General features: G+C 34.6%; 1 pseudogene; it reads right to left on the reverse strand.

The window, feature by feature from the left end:
* Nucleotides 1–1,050: 1,050 nt before the first annotated feature.
* LOC126602899 (uncharacterized) lies at nucleotides 1,051–8,833 on the reverse strand (annotated as a pseudogene).
* Between the last annotated feature and the right edge of the window lie 7,248 nt (nucleotides 8,834–16,081).

Here is a 16,081-nt window from a genome sequence, read left to right on the forward strand (position 1 = left end):
ACGTCTAGTTGATATAACTTCCAACATTTCTGAGCTGCAAGTACAATCAAATTTCTTATTGTGTCTAACCTTGCAACAGGTGCAAAGGTCTCCCTAAAATTAATTTCAAGCTTTTGAGAGTAGCCTTTAGCTACTAGCCTTGCCTTGTACTTCTGTATTGTGTCATCCAAGTTCAATTTTGTCTTGAAAACCTATTTGACACCAATAATAGATTTATACTAGAAAACCGTGCTCGCACATTGTTGCGGGAATGAAAATTAAACTATAGAACATGTTCTAAAAGTATAAATGCATAGAAATGTAGACTAACACTATTAACATAAAGATAATAAAGACTGCATACTAAATGCAGTCATTATTTTTTACAGGCCATTGTCTAGATTTAAGCAATTTATACAAAAAAGCATTAGGAAACATTCTGTCATTTGATGTACAAAAACGATTAGTCTGATATTTCCCCCTAGTAGCTATGCTAGGTCTTGATCAACATTAGTAGTTGTAGATGAAAGATTTGAAAACATTAGATTGTTCATGTACACAAAAAATAGGGGAATTGATGTTACTATGGCCTATTCACAAAAGACAGTAACACTGTTTTGTACAACAGCAAAAGTTTGTTCCTTCCGACAGTGACTGCAAATAAAAGAACGTGTAGAGCAAGAAAAAAAAAAGATGCAAATGCTAACTGAGATGAAATAAAGTGTGTATAAATATGGTTACATTAGATAAAATATGGGAATAAAGCCAAGTTACCTAGTTTTCTTTTGTAGAGGAGTGTTTGTTTTTGCGCTAGTTGGAGAATATTTTTTTTTTTTTTTTTCAACAACTTGATTAGAACCTGGTCAAAATCCTGCACATCTATTTAAGAGATTTCTCTACCTCACTGTGCCAAACATATTAAAGAGATTGGAAAAATAAATTAAGATCACATTGAAAATAATTTGAGATCGAGAAAAAAAAGCTGTATGCAGAATAAAACTTTTTTCAGCTCCTGTAAAAAGGGCTCTCTTGATTGAATCTCTTATTCTCTTATGTGATTCTCCAGTTGTTTTAGGCGGTGTAGTAGACTATGAAACTGTTGTGGAAGACACTGCAATTTCTTTGCTCATAGACTGTGGAGTTGTTGGTTGGATCATGGTGTCCTCATAAACATTGTAGATGAGAAAATAATTTGAATTCAACAAATTTCATCAACTTCGGAGGTGAAAAAATTTCCTTTGGCCTATAAGTCTGAGAAACTCGCTTGGCAATTGCTTTTGATATGTTGATCTTTGATTGAAAACCAAATCTTTGCACGTTGTGCCAAAGAACTTTTCACCTAATTTTCCAATAATGAGAGCATTGATTTCATTCGTTTCATCTTCAAAGACCAAGAACACTTTGTACCTTCACTCAACCAGAAAAAACATTGATGACAAAGGATAAATGGCCTAATAACTTGAAAACTGCATTCTTATAGATCTTTCGATGTTATAATTTAATGTTAATACTAATCATATGAAAAAGCAAAGGATGGCTGCGTAAAGTTGTGTTTCAAACTTGATTAATATAGGATTTATCTAATATGATAAATTCCATAAGATGAAGAGTCCACCCACATGAGGATATTAACATCCTAATTACTAATGTAGTAATTAGATGAATGTCTAAAGCCATTTCAGTTTGGAATGTGAATGGCATTTCATTCATTATTGTATCATCCTCCTCCTAAAGCTATATAAGGAGGCTTAGGGGAAGAGAGAAATTAGTGCAAGAGAAATATAAGGCTTTTCCATAAAGTTCACATATTCTAGTTAGGTCTCTAGGGCTATCACTATTTTCCCTAGGTCTTGGGAGGCAAAAACCAAGGGGCAACTCGACATAGTGTAGCCTACCCGACGACCTTCGAGGTTCTAGAAGTGCACAGGAGAACAAAGCACCTATTCGGGTTTGTAGGAGCGTGTCAAGATTCAAACTTCCACACAAAGATACATACGTTCATCCAACAGTGGTATCAGAGCCACTCACACACTCACACGATTACATGAGATATTTATGAATGTGCCATGTTAGGAATGTTGAAAAACCATGGATGCTTGCTTTTAAAATTTCGTTTTTGGCATGCTTGTTTTTTCTAGGTTTAAATGCTTGGGATATGTTCTTTACATTCATTTTAAATTATGTTTAAAATATGGTAAAGAAAAACCAAGCGGTTAGAGAGAAAATTGAAACTTTTGTATCGGATTAGCATGAAAAATAAAAAATTTCAAGGTTTTTGCGAGCCTTTTTTCGTGCACGTAGAGTTGTTTTTGGAATTCACCCAAGAAGACGTAATTGTAGATAGTAATCTGAGATTTCTAACAATATAAAATATGCATAAAACAGATACATATTGACAAAGTTATGGCCTCTATAAACGGCTTCGTGAGAACAAGAAATCTAGAAATTCCAGATTTCATGAGGAAAAAGATGAACAGTTGTCAGTTCTCTTCCACTCTCGGCCTAGGCGAGTACACTAGTACCACTAGGTATATGGAGATATTGTTAACACTGTTAAACTTGTCTCACTGAGTCGAATCTAATTCTTGAAATGTCAAAATGATTATGTCGATTAAATTTGTTCACGTTGATTGAGCATTTTAAATTAGAAAGGAATGTTCTTTAGAAGAATATTTAAATATGATTATTTTATTATTTAATTGTGAATTATTGGATTGGGCTAGTTTTTGAACATGTCATTTAGCAAAATGATCCATATTTAGGATATTCATCAAACATGCTCTAGTTGGGCCTAAAATTAGATATTCGACTAGGGTTCACTAATGGTCGCCTCTTACTTGATGTGGTGTCTAGAAAAAATCTTTAAGGAGACCTTTGGTGTCAAAGAGGGTCAGTTTTTAAAAGTTTCGCATTGCCACCCCTCTCGGATTTGACTTGGTCACACTTACAAAGGCCCACTTGTTGAGCCCATTGTCTGTAACCCTAATTTAATCCCAACGAAGGGTCCATTATATGTATGAATACTAAGTGATTGTTTGTGTCTTTGCTTATAATTGTTTTTTCTTGCACTCAATTGGATGATGCATGAAATTGGATAGCTTAAAACGTAAAATGAAATTATGTTTTAACTAAGATTTATTTCGAAAATAATTAGGAGCAACTTAGCAAATTTTTTTATTTCAACCTATGAGAAAAGTGAGATGTTTTTCTAATGGGTTTTTGAAATAAATAAACGAACAATGTGATAAACGAAAGATGTGTAAAATGATGTCATAAATTATTTCACCCTTGTAGAAAGAAAAAGCTGCGAAGAAAGTTGTTGATTTGACCGAAGGTGAAAAGCTAGTTGGAACCAACTATGATATTTGGCATAGGAAGATCCAATATCTTCTCAATGAACAAGAGCTCCTAGAGCCTTTGGAGGCTTCCCTGGTTGAGCCTAACATGGAGATAGATGGAACCACTACGGCTCAGCATACGGCTAGAGTAAGGTTTTATGATGCTTGGTTCAAGAAAGATTGAAGTTTGTGCTTTACAATGTTAAACAACATGCATGATGATCTTATTAGTGAGTATGAAGGGTACTCGACTGCTAAGGAAATGTGGACCTGCTAAAATTTGCTTTCGGTGGTACCTCAACTACTAAGCTGAGAAGTTTGGTGTTGAAGTTTGAGGTTTATAGGATGGATCCCAAGCACTTTGTATCTGAACATTTGAGAAAGATGTCCAGTATGATACAAGATTTGAAAGCTGCTGGAAGTATCTTCACTGATGAGCAGCAAGTTCAAGCTGTGATTAGGTCACACAGGTCGAAGGAGCAAAAGAGGACATATACCCAAACGTTGTTTTGAGGTTGATGGAGAGACCTACATTTTCATAGCTTCAGAAGATGATGAACCTTCTTCTTACAAAGAAGCATTAACTTTACCTGCCAAAGAGAAGTGGATAATTGCAATGGAGGATGAGATGAGCTCCATAGACAAGAATACTATTGGGAGGTAGTTTGATAGGTGCATTATTTATCATATTTTCATGTTAATAATCCCTAAGTTTTGTTAAGGAATTGATTATAAAAGAACCTTAGTACTTTCCTTTTCTCAGTTTCAGCCAATCTGCGCACTTAGAACATTTTTGGTGATAATTCAACTTTCTGGAGGAGTTTTGATGCAAGACCAATTGGAGAAGGAAGCTAAGAGGCTGAAGATCATTGTATCCGAATTTCATAATTTTCCATGAAGCCATTTATTCCCGTTTTATAAATCAATCCCGCAGAAATTGTTTTCCCGTTAGAATTGCGTAGCTGTGGGAGAATGAAGATTTGAAAGCTTTCCCGATTTTTCTTACTAGCATGCGATATATTCCTGGAAATATAAGAGATAAATCTACATTTCTCATAGTTTTACATAATTTTTCAGAAGATAAATCGATTCCAAAACTGGCGTGCAAGACAGATGACGTGTTTCCCAAGCCAAGAATGATCCTTTCCTAGTTTACGTCATTAATTGTTTAGGAGTTTGTTTTATTTTAGGAGAGTTTCTCCCAGACCTTTTAGGGTTTTTCTAGTATAAATAAGGTGCCCTAATCTCTCTCTACATATCCCCCACATACCCATATTACCACACAACCACTACACCATTCACCATCTCTGTAATTTGTGAAGAAGAGCTTAGGGACGTGCTTTGCCTTGGTTTTTGGGGTCTATCTTTCTTGTATTTTTATTTCTATGTGTAACTAAGTTATTTTCTAAGGTTTATGATGAAGCCATGATATGAATATTTGTGAAGTACTTTGTTAATTATTATTTGATTATATGCCATGTTATATTTTTAATCTTTGTGGGTATTTTGTTCTAGATTCAGATTTCTAATGACTGATCATCTTTAGGAATTTTGCATCTAGATATTTAGATAAATCTATGAGGATGACCAATCAATTAGGTTTATTGGAACTAAAATTAAGAAGAGTAGACAAAGTAGTGAGGATGACCAATATCAAGCTAGTCTTTCTTGGTTGACATGATTCTTCTACGCTTAATGGGTTTTATGTGTTCAATTGTATGCCTAACCAATAGGATATAATTATCATCTAGAGATACAAGAGTTGATGCCTGAATTCATAACTTAGAAAGAACAACCTTTAACATTGGCATGGTAATTGGATAGTAGTTGGCTCTAGGAAAAGTAAATCAGATTGTTATTGGTGGATTCATAACCTTAGACTTCCATTGTTTCTCAATTTCTTCTTGTGTCGTGTGTTTATTTTAATTAATTGTCTTTTTTTTCTTGTTAATTATAGTCTTAATCAATTATTCAATTCAATCTATCCTTTGTTTGTTTAATTAAGTCTAGTGTGATTAATCAGTTAAATTGGTGTTAAAGCAATCCCTGTGCGATCGACCTCGTATTTGCATATATTATTACAATTGATTTGTGCGCTTGCGAGTTTAATTTGGTTTAAATTAATCTATAATTTAGGTTAGTTTAAATACAAATCATAGTTGATCTTCCGCCTGAGCGTAAAACCACTGGAAACAAGCGGGTTTTAAAAATCAAACGCAAGACAAATGGTTCAATTGACAAATATAAAGCACGCCTTGTAGCGAAAGGATACACTCAACAATTGGGTGTAGACTATGAAGAGACATTCTCCCCTGTGGTGAGGTTTACCTAAATTCTCATTTTATCTATTGTTGCTCAACTAGATTTGGAACTTTACCAAATAGATGTTAAAGACAACATTTCTCAATGGAGAACTAGACGAGGAGATATATATATATATATATATATCAACCACTAGGCTTCAAGGCCAAGGGACAAGAGCACAACGTTTGTTGCCTAAAACGTTCCATTTATGGCCTCAAGCAAGCGTCTAGACAGTGGAACATTAGATTCCATAACTCAATCACTTCATTTGATTTTTAGATGATTGAGGAAGACCACTATATGTATCTTAAGAAATCTAGAAAAAGTATTCTCATACTTTCTCTGTATGTTGATGACATCCTACTAGCAAGAAATGACAAGACCTCCACAGAAACTACGAAAACGTGGTTGTCATCCCATTTTGAGATATTAGATATGGGTGAAGCACACTATATGCTTGGAGTTAAGATCATGAGAGATCGCTCAAGAAAACTTCTGAGTTTGTCTCAAGAGACTTACATTAAAAGGTACTTGAATGGTTTAAGATGGAGAACTCCAAACCCATAGACACTCCTATGGAAAAAGGGCGATATTGTCCTTAGAACAATGTCCAAAGACTAAGAAAGAGAAAGTACAAATGGAAAACGTACTCAATTCCTCTGCGGTAGGAAGTCTAACGTACGCAATGCTTTGCACGCGTCCGGACATTTGATATGCATGGCCATGGTAAGCCGCTATCAAGCTAATCTTGGATAAGCTCACTGGCAAGCTATCAAAAGGATTATGAGATACCTACAAGGAACAAAAGACTTAGCTCTATGTTACTAAGGAAGGGATCTGAAGCTAAAAGGGTATAGTGATGCTGACTGGGCAAGTGATAGAGATGAACGAACATCCACCTCAGGTTATGCTTTTATCCTTGAAGGTGAAATTGTTTCTTGGTGTAGCAAGAAACAAACTTGTGTTGCTCTGTCCACAATGAATTCAGAATATGTTGCACTTGGATCAACTGTTCAAGAAGATGTTTGGCTAAGAAGGTTTCTACGCCAAATGGGTATTACAACTTATGCCCATGAAGTTGTACTTGTCTATTGTGATAGTACTTCAGCCTTGGCATACACTAAGGATCCTAAGTGTCATGGCAAATCTAATCACATAGATACGCGATATCATTTCTTTAGGAACAAGGTTACCAAGGGTGAAGTAGTGTTAAAAAATATCTCAACTAGCAATATGCTTGTTAATCCCATGACTAAACCCATAATTAGAAACTCTTTTCTGACTCATGTAAAGAAAATGGGTTTACGTAGGGTTTGATGTGTTTTTTCTTTGTATTTGATATTATTATTTGAATAAAAAGGCATTGAAGTTTTTCATTTCATATTTATTTATTTTTAAAATGATTGTTTACACATCTTTGCGAGTGTCGCCAAGCTAGAATCGTTTTTCACATAAGCGATTCGCCCTAGTGCTGAGATAGTGAGCATGATGAGACATTTGGGTCCTTAACGCATTGGGCTGCGAGACCGAACATGTGTATGTTGCACATACCAATATGCACAAGATAGAATGTCGCCTTCGAAATGTCTACAATGAGACTTAACAGAAGTCGAACATGAATTTATTTCATGTTTAAGCTTGTAGAACCGGATGTGAGTATCTAGGTGGGTGCCGAGAGGGCGACTATGCTAGAAGACTCAGGTTAGGCACTTGTGTAGCGACTAGACTAAGATCTGTATGGGGTATGTCCAATGGACATATGACACACTCATTGAGATGAGGATACACCATAGCATACAAATCATAGTGTATGTGCTATAATGGACCAAAAGTGAGAGTGATGAATTAATCCCTGATTCAATCACTGTGTGAAGCACAAAGGGTCTATACAATTCCACCATTTATGCCCTTTGGACTAAAGCCTATGTTAGAAAGAGGAGGTTTGATGATTGCTACTCTAGCACGTTTATCTAAAACGATCGAGTTAATTATTGTCCCAAGAAGCGTGTCTAGGCAAGCAGTTAAACCAAATTAGACTAACATGAGAGCTTAGGGAAGACAATTTGAAGACAACACTATGTCATGTGATTCATTAGCTGTGCAGCGTCTTTTTGATATTTGTTATCAAATATAAGAAATGGATACATGATACTTGTGAGACATGACATTGCTTTTTATAAACGAGGGATAAAGAATGTCAAGTATGGTTTATGACGAACAATCTAGGGTATAAAGCGATGAACTTTCGAGTGATGCACTATTGTAAGTTTAGTGATAGCTTAATGATAGTGCTCATACTTATGTACGTTTTTCTTGCAAGGTCGCGCGTCCTATTTCTTGTATAAGGAGATAAACTAGAATGGATGTGAACTAAGTATGTTGATTGATATTATGCCACACCCTATATGGGTAAGTGGGAGATGTAGGATTTATCTAATATGACAAATTCCACAAGTTGAAGAGTCCACCCACATGAGGATATTAACATCCTAATTACTAACGTAGTAATTAGATGAATGTCTAAAGCCATTTCAGTTTGGAATGTGAATGACATTTAATTCACTATATCATCCTCTTCCTAAAGTTACATAAGGTGGCTTAAGGGAAGAGAGAAAATAGTGTGAGAGAAACACAAGGCTTTTCCATAAAGTTCACATATTCTAGTTAGGTCTCTAGGGCTATCACTATTTTCCCTAGGTCTTGGGAGGTGAAAATCAAGGGGCAACTCGACATACTGTAGCCAACCTAATGACCTTCCAAGTTCAAGACGTGCACTGAAGAACAAAGCACTTGTCCATGTTTGTAGGAGTGTGTCGAGATTCAAGCTTCTGCACAAAGGTACGTACATTCATCCAACAATTAAGTTTTTAACTTGTAATATGGCCGCATGATCAATGAACTATTAATTTAAAATATGTAATTAAAAACAAAATAAATGATAAATTTCAGTCTAAGAACGATATGAGACGATGATCAATTGACAAAAGTCAAATATGGTGTTTAAGTCATTACCAAGTAGTTGGGATTTGATTGGGATGTTTTTTATAGATCAATTGACCACTCATTGGGTCCTTGTACATTTGTTTGGCACATGTAGGGCAAGCAGCATACCACCATTCATATCTTGTGTTAAATTGCTTAATTGATGTCTTGCACAAAAATGTATCATCTTGTGAAATATTCAGAAAGATGTTTAGATGGTCGATAATCATTAAATAGAAATCTTCTGTGAAAGAAGTAAAAAGTGAATAAGATTGTTTTAATCTAACACGATAAAATATAAGGATTATGTGTACCTTATATAAATCTGGGTCCAAATAGCCCAATTCTTCAATAATCACCTTTTTTCCAGTCTGCAAAACTTCAATCTCATTTGCCTGATTGGAGGGAGGGAGTGTTCTAACAGGGTGAGGCCAGCCGGAAAACCAGCAACAATTTTGATCTAACATTAGTCGAATGTGCATTAAAAAACAATAACTATTTTTCTATTAATAATTCTAAATGTTTTATGAATTTTATTTTATGATAATTAATGGACTTACACTTATTCTTATGAATTTGATTCTAGAGTGTCTGGATCAACAAAGAAAAGCGTTGAACCAATGTTGTTGAGGATGATGTTGTCTATGCTCAAAATATTAACAAATAAGAAAATGAAAATAGAAAGAAGGAAAAAAGATGTATCAGCTGACATTGTAAGCAGTTATGTAAATGTTTGGAAAAAAAAAAAGGATAAATTTAAACCTATAGGATTTAGGCCTTGTCTACATTGCATGGATGGTGTTTAATGAAAAAAGGAAACTGTAAAAATTAACTCTTGCAAATCGAATATAGCCTTGATAACAAATTTATTGTCATAATATATTGTTCTGTTAAACATAGGTGGAAATTGATAAATGACTAACTCACACCTGCACTCATTTTTAAAGAAGAAAATTAAAACAGATGCAACAAAGTATATGTATGAACACTGTGTTGTTCAAACACTACATAATAGCATAACAATTCATTTTCACACATAAAAATATTTGCGTTATAGAGGCACAGAACACCCGGACTTACTGTAAAAAATAGTTCAAGATTAAATAAAACTATATAACACTGTCTAGCAAAGAGAGATACAAAATTTCAAAACTAAACTGGCACCTAAACATCTGAGAAAGACAATACCAAACAAATAATTTTTTGATTAAAATATATACCTACAAATAGCTTGACTTTCAAGCTCGTAAAGGCTGCAATTATTGGTTGGAGCAGTGAATCGAACGACAAAGAAGTAAAGCTATGTGTAACGTCTGACCACAATATAATCTTAGCTTCTTCTTTTCTGCCAAATAAAATAATTAACAAAAATATTGAAAAAGCGATTAAAATCTTATAGAACTTTTTATCCAAAATACATTAAATTATATATTTTTTAAGAAAAGCATATGATAGCCCAATGTCACAAAAGAGAAAAACAACAATTTGGATATCCATGATATAGACACTTTGATACAGAAAAAAAATTAAAAAATGTGCTATGTAGAGGAAATAACATGATGTTCTGAATGACCACGTCACACTTGTGATCAATTCTATGATTCAGTTGTATGGGCTTCAAACGCTGGACTCCAACCACATGACAAATAACATATCCAAATTTGAAAAAAGATAATGTTTTATAAAACAGGTACCAATGCATTCTAATATTACCTGTTAGGATATCAACTTTGTTCAGTCAAGGATACAAATCTTGTCAACTTGTTAAAAACTATTTTAGCAATGAACATGACATGAGTGTCGTGCGACACTACTCAATACTGGCCTCTCATTTTGTTGGTGTGAAAAAATCATAATCTCGTAGCAAGCACCTGCTTCAATTTTTGGGACTATTATTTCATAGTCCATTTCGTCAAGACGTTCCAATCACTTGTTGCTTAATAATCAAACATGGGAAAGCAAGAAAAAGAAATTGCCAAACACCTTATCAATGAGTAAATGATGTTGAATTTGAAACTTCAAATAATATGAAAATAGATGAAAATGGCAAACATTAAAGACTAACATGAATAGTAAATACTAAAAGTTAATTTATCGCTGTAATTAACAATTTAAAGCTGATGGATACCCATAAAAAAAATTTACATGTTACATAGAGTTATCATGAGAGTTGATATATTTAATACTTGAAATAATATGAAACTAGATGTAAATGACAAATATTAAAGAATAAGATGGATAGTAAACACTGAAAGTCAATTTATCAATGTAATTAACAGGTTAAAGACAATGGATATGCACAAAAAAAAAAAAATTCTTATCGCATAGAGCTTGCATGATAACTGATATGTTATTCTGTGATAGAAAATCAAAGAATACAAAGATTAGAAATTGATTGCAAATTATGTTTATCTTAGACAACAGAAATGCCATGCAATGTGCATTAGAACAAATAAAAATTGTTAGCACGTGCTGTTAAAGGCTTATCAGTCAATATTATTAAAGATTGATTATTGACCTTTACATCGAGCATAAATGTCATTGAGAGTTTTCCATTTCACTGGAGTTTCACTTGTAGAGTTAGATTGACCTTGCTCAGTTTGAGAATGTGAAAACAATTCTTGTTGAACATTGCTCCTTCTAATTGAGATGGTGGTTTAGTTTCGGCCTCCGCAATTTCAACTCCTTTCAGTCTCTCATCAAATCTCAAATTCATAGGTAGTTTTGAAAGCCTTTTTATTGGTTTCCCAATCACTGATTCCACTTTCATAGACTTCTTGACAACATGATCTTTTTTTATGGACAAGTTGTAAACCCTATAGCCCTTCTCAATCTTTCCTTACGCCATAAAAATTCGTTTGACAAATGCTTCATCTAATTTTTTCTCAACTATCCAGAAGTATCACAATAACAAATACATCCAAACACTTTGAGATGCTTGATTCATGGCTTTTTTCCACTGGAATCCTCAAAATGGTATCTTGTTTGCAACTCCCTTGGTTGAACACCCATTAAGTATGTAGAATGCAGTGTTAGCTGCACACCCTGAAAGAAATAGGGTAACTTTTTCTCATGTAGCATGTTTTTTGCCATTTTTTCAATGGTTTCATTCTTTTTCTCTGCAACACTATTTTGTTAAAGGAATATGTCATTGTCAGCTGCCTTTCTAATCCAGCATTTTCACATAATTTATGAAATCTATAAAGGTATACTCACCACCTCTATCACTTTTCAATTTCTTTATTTGACATCCACTCTGAGTACAACCATGGCTTTGAATTTCTTGAATATACCGAACACTTCATATTTGTGTTTCATGAAGTATAACTGATAGGTTCTAGTGCAATCATCAATGAATGAATATGTATTTGTTTCCACCAAGTGTAGTGACTTGCATAGGACCATACACATATGAGTGAACAAAACTCTAGAAGATAGCTTGCTCTCTAAGTTTTCTGTTTACTAAATGCATCACCGTGTTGTTTTTTCTACAACACAACTTACATACACACCATGTATTTCTTTTATTTTTGGTAGCTGATACACCATTTCACTGTCAGCTAACAACTTTATACATTGGAAATTCAAATGACCTAGCTTTTATGCTAGTCCCAAGCATTGTCTTCAACTATACCCTTCAAAGTTTTTGGATTCATATCCTTCATGATTTAGGGGAAACACCTATTTCTAGCCATTTGCATTGTTGCTACATGATACTCCAATTGTTTTCTTCAAAAATACCCACCAAATCATCACCAACTAGTAGAAAGTTCTATGCTGAATCATTTGACCCACTCAGTAAATTTTCATCAAGATCTAGAACTAACATCACTTCATTAATGTTTCTAGTTCCATCTTTTGTTTCAATCAACTAAAGTACCATTTTCTTGTGGCTTGTACTAACTGTTCTTTGCCTATATTCACCTTTGAAGTCATAGACTTATCAAAATTTACCAACAATGAATCATGTGAAGCCATGTAGTTACTGCATCCACTATTAATATACCAAACATGCTCATTTTAACAGCAGAAGTAGAGTGACAAGCCAAAAAACATAGTTGCCTCATCTTCTACATGCTTAGAAGTTTGCACTATTTGCTTCCTTATTGCGGAATATATTTTTATTCCAATAAGCTTTCCAGAGTTAACTAACTTTGAGTTAATAAGTAACAGAGTCAAACACATATAAACCTGTAGACTTAGGTGAGCTTTAGATCCCTTCATAACATTGCAAAAAATTGTTATTCCCTAAACTAAGTGTTTATAAAGACTTCCACAGTGATAGTCGGAATACCACCTACTCCCACACTAGGTTTAAGACCCATAAAAAATCTTTTGCTCTGAAACTTGCTTTAATGCATTAATCAGATTAAGGATAAGAAAGTGATAAATCTTGCTCGGAATGACCTCTAGATCTTAATGTGAGGCTAACTTGTTTCAATTGCCTTGATGGCTGAGTAGTAATAATTAACACTTAAATAAGATTAATCTAAGTGTTGTATGAGAAGTTGACCATTGAGTTTGTTTATTTGTTCACTTTGCTCCATTATGTGTTTGAGGATTTTAATAATTGAAATGTGTAACCCATAAGAGGCTTCCTCCTCAGTCCGAATTGCGTGTTCATCTTAGTAAACCTTAAACAAAAAGTTCATGAAAGACTTGGTCGCTTGCACGTGGGGTCAAAAACATCTTTTAATCATTTTACCAGACTAATATGCGTCGGACTTGGGTGTTTCTGTTCGGAATACACTTAATTGACTTTCCTACACTACTTTCATGAATTAAAGATCCATTGGAATAAAATTCTATCATGGAGATTTTCATGTTTGGATTACTCTACCACACCTGCTTTAGGAATGAGACCGCAACATAACATACTTGACTTAGTACACTAGTCTGGGATATAGAAGTAATCATACTTCGGGACCAGAGTTCAGAGTCACCCCTCAACTAATTTTTGGTTTGCCCTTTTCATTATTCCCTTAAATAGCCAGAGCCCATGTTTGATTGGATAAGCCACACACTTTTGGTTGCATAAACTTTCTAGAAGGCAAATGGTGCATTGGAAGCTCCAGATAACGGGTCATGTCCCAATGTCCATAGTCCACCAAACGTAACATCACTTAATACGACTCGAGTATTCCAACCTTCTAACCGGAACACCACGGACTAAGCTTTATCACAAGAAACTCCTCTAATACTATTGCTTTAAATTTTTAGACTTGCAGTTTTGCAGAGTTTCAAAGTTGTGTGATATTTAGGATATTGAGAGCTTCCATGTACAATAAAGAAAAATAAACAAACAAACAAAAGTCATGTGATAATCAAACTAAATTCTTATTATAAAAGAATGGGAGTTTGATGGGTGGGTGTGAGTAAATCCACATTTGATTGCCTACATATCTCTGAAATTGGATAACCTAATCACAGGTGTAGCTCTAAGATTAAGGTGATACGATGTGTAGTTACATCGGGGCTCATCTTGCTCCTTAACTAAGGCAAGCTTTCAAGATGCTTCTCCATGTGTACGCGTAGACAAGCGGTGTTAAAGTTCTCAATAATATCGCCGGAGTTTGGCCATATTCCATCTCTTGCTAATTGGAGTTTCATCCATCTGCGTAGGGTTGAATGGCCATTTGCCTCCTACTCCAATGACTTTGTATGGACCTTCCCAATTTTCCCCGAACTTGCACTCTCTAGGTACTTCGGTGTTCTTGAAGACTTCCCTTAAAATAAGATCTCCACTTTGAAAGTTTTAAGGTTTGACCTTTTCGTTGTGGTACAAGCGGATCTGTTGTTGATAGGTAGCAAGTCAAACTCAGGCACATTTTATGCATTCTTCCACAAAGTCGAGCTCGGACTTGAGAACTCCAGCATTTTTCAATTCAATATGTTCTTCAGTATACAAGTTTGCATTATTATGACGTGGATTGGGATGATGGCTTTAGTTTCATAAGCCATGGAAAACGTACTTTATCCAGTTGCTTTATGAACGATAGTGCGATATACCCATAGAATTTAGGCAATTTTTCTTTCCACTTGCCCTTCTTTTGCTCAAGTCTTTTCTTCAAGCATTGAATGATCGTTTTCTTTGAAGCCTCTGCTTAGCCACTAGTTTCTTTGCAGACCTTTAGTCATCAGACGATTCCATGTCAGTTTGAACAGGGGCTCGAATTAGCAATTTTTGCTGGGTTCGTAAAGGTGTCATCGCATCCTTTATTCTTATGGAAATCCGAGATACAAGATTTGATCGGTTCTCTGCCAGAAAAGCTCTTGGAATTTTTGAAAGTCTGTTAACAGAGGTATTGATTCTCATAAAGGCTTCACAAATCTGGTCCATTGTGGGGGTAGCTCCGCCATCAATGGCGCCGTTGTTTCCTGGATCTGCAGAGGCATAAGGATGTTGATTGCTTCCTCCATAGAATTTGGTATCGACGTTCATTGAACTCTTTGAAGTATACATAGCGGAATAGAGTGATTTAGTTGGGGGAATACAAGTTCATCACAATGAAAGCACCAATTGTTGTAACCAAATTTGCACACCGCAGCGGACCGATGAGCTAAGCAAATTCGACTACCTCTAAAAGAGAAGACAACCACGATTAACGTTGGGTGCCAGTGGGGTACCAACTAAAGGCTCTTTGACGATCAAGTGAGCAAGAATATAAGATTAAAGCAGTGGGTAAAAGAATAAAGCATACAATTAGTGCGTTACCAGAGATAAACCCTAGATGAGATATTTATACTAGTCAGGAGAGAGACATTTTAGGATATGAAACTCGTATTTAACCTTATATAAATAGCCAAGCCTCTATCTTTTTTTAGGGTTACTCAGTGTCTGTTTTCTCTTTGATTTTGTCTTCTAAGTTTCTTGTCAATTCAACCCCGATGGAAATTTGGACAAATAAAATGTATGAAATCGGTATCTCTTCAATATTGGAATGAGAAATCTAATTAATCCAATATTGGAAGAAATGAATCTATAGTAGTTGGTACAATTGAAATATGAATTGGGCATCTATGAATTTTAGATCTCTTGCAACGTTGGAATGAGAATATTACTAAATCAATAGTGGAAAAAACAGGTACACTAGAATATGGTATAAGTGAAATTTATATTGGGCATGCATGAATTTGGATGACCTACCACATAGGGCAATCTTTAGATTTTAATTTTTTTTTTGTTTAAATCTTTCCTTAGACAAAAAGAAAATTAGATACAGCTAGCTCATGAACGAAACGTAATTAGAATATTAAATCTCAACCAAATTCTTTTTCTTTTCTTTTTTTTGAGAAAAATCTGAATAGATTCAAATAGAAACCAAAGTTGTCAATACATTAATTTAATTACCATGTATGAAATATGCACATCCAACAGGAGTTTCAAGCCACTCACCCTGAATGCCTTGGGTGCTATATAAATCAGGATTACAAAATTACATGTGCACTCCAACAAGTTCTCTCAAAGAAAAGGAAAA

Source organism: Malus sylvestris, chromosome 15, assembly GCF_916048215.2.
Source record: "Malus sylvestris chromosome 15, drMalSylv7.2, whole genome shotgun sequence".
NCBI lineage: Eukaryota > Viridiplantae > Streptophyta > Magnoliopsida > Rosales > Rosaceae > Malus > Malus sylvestris.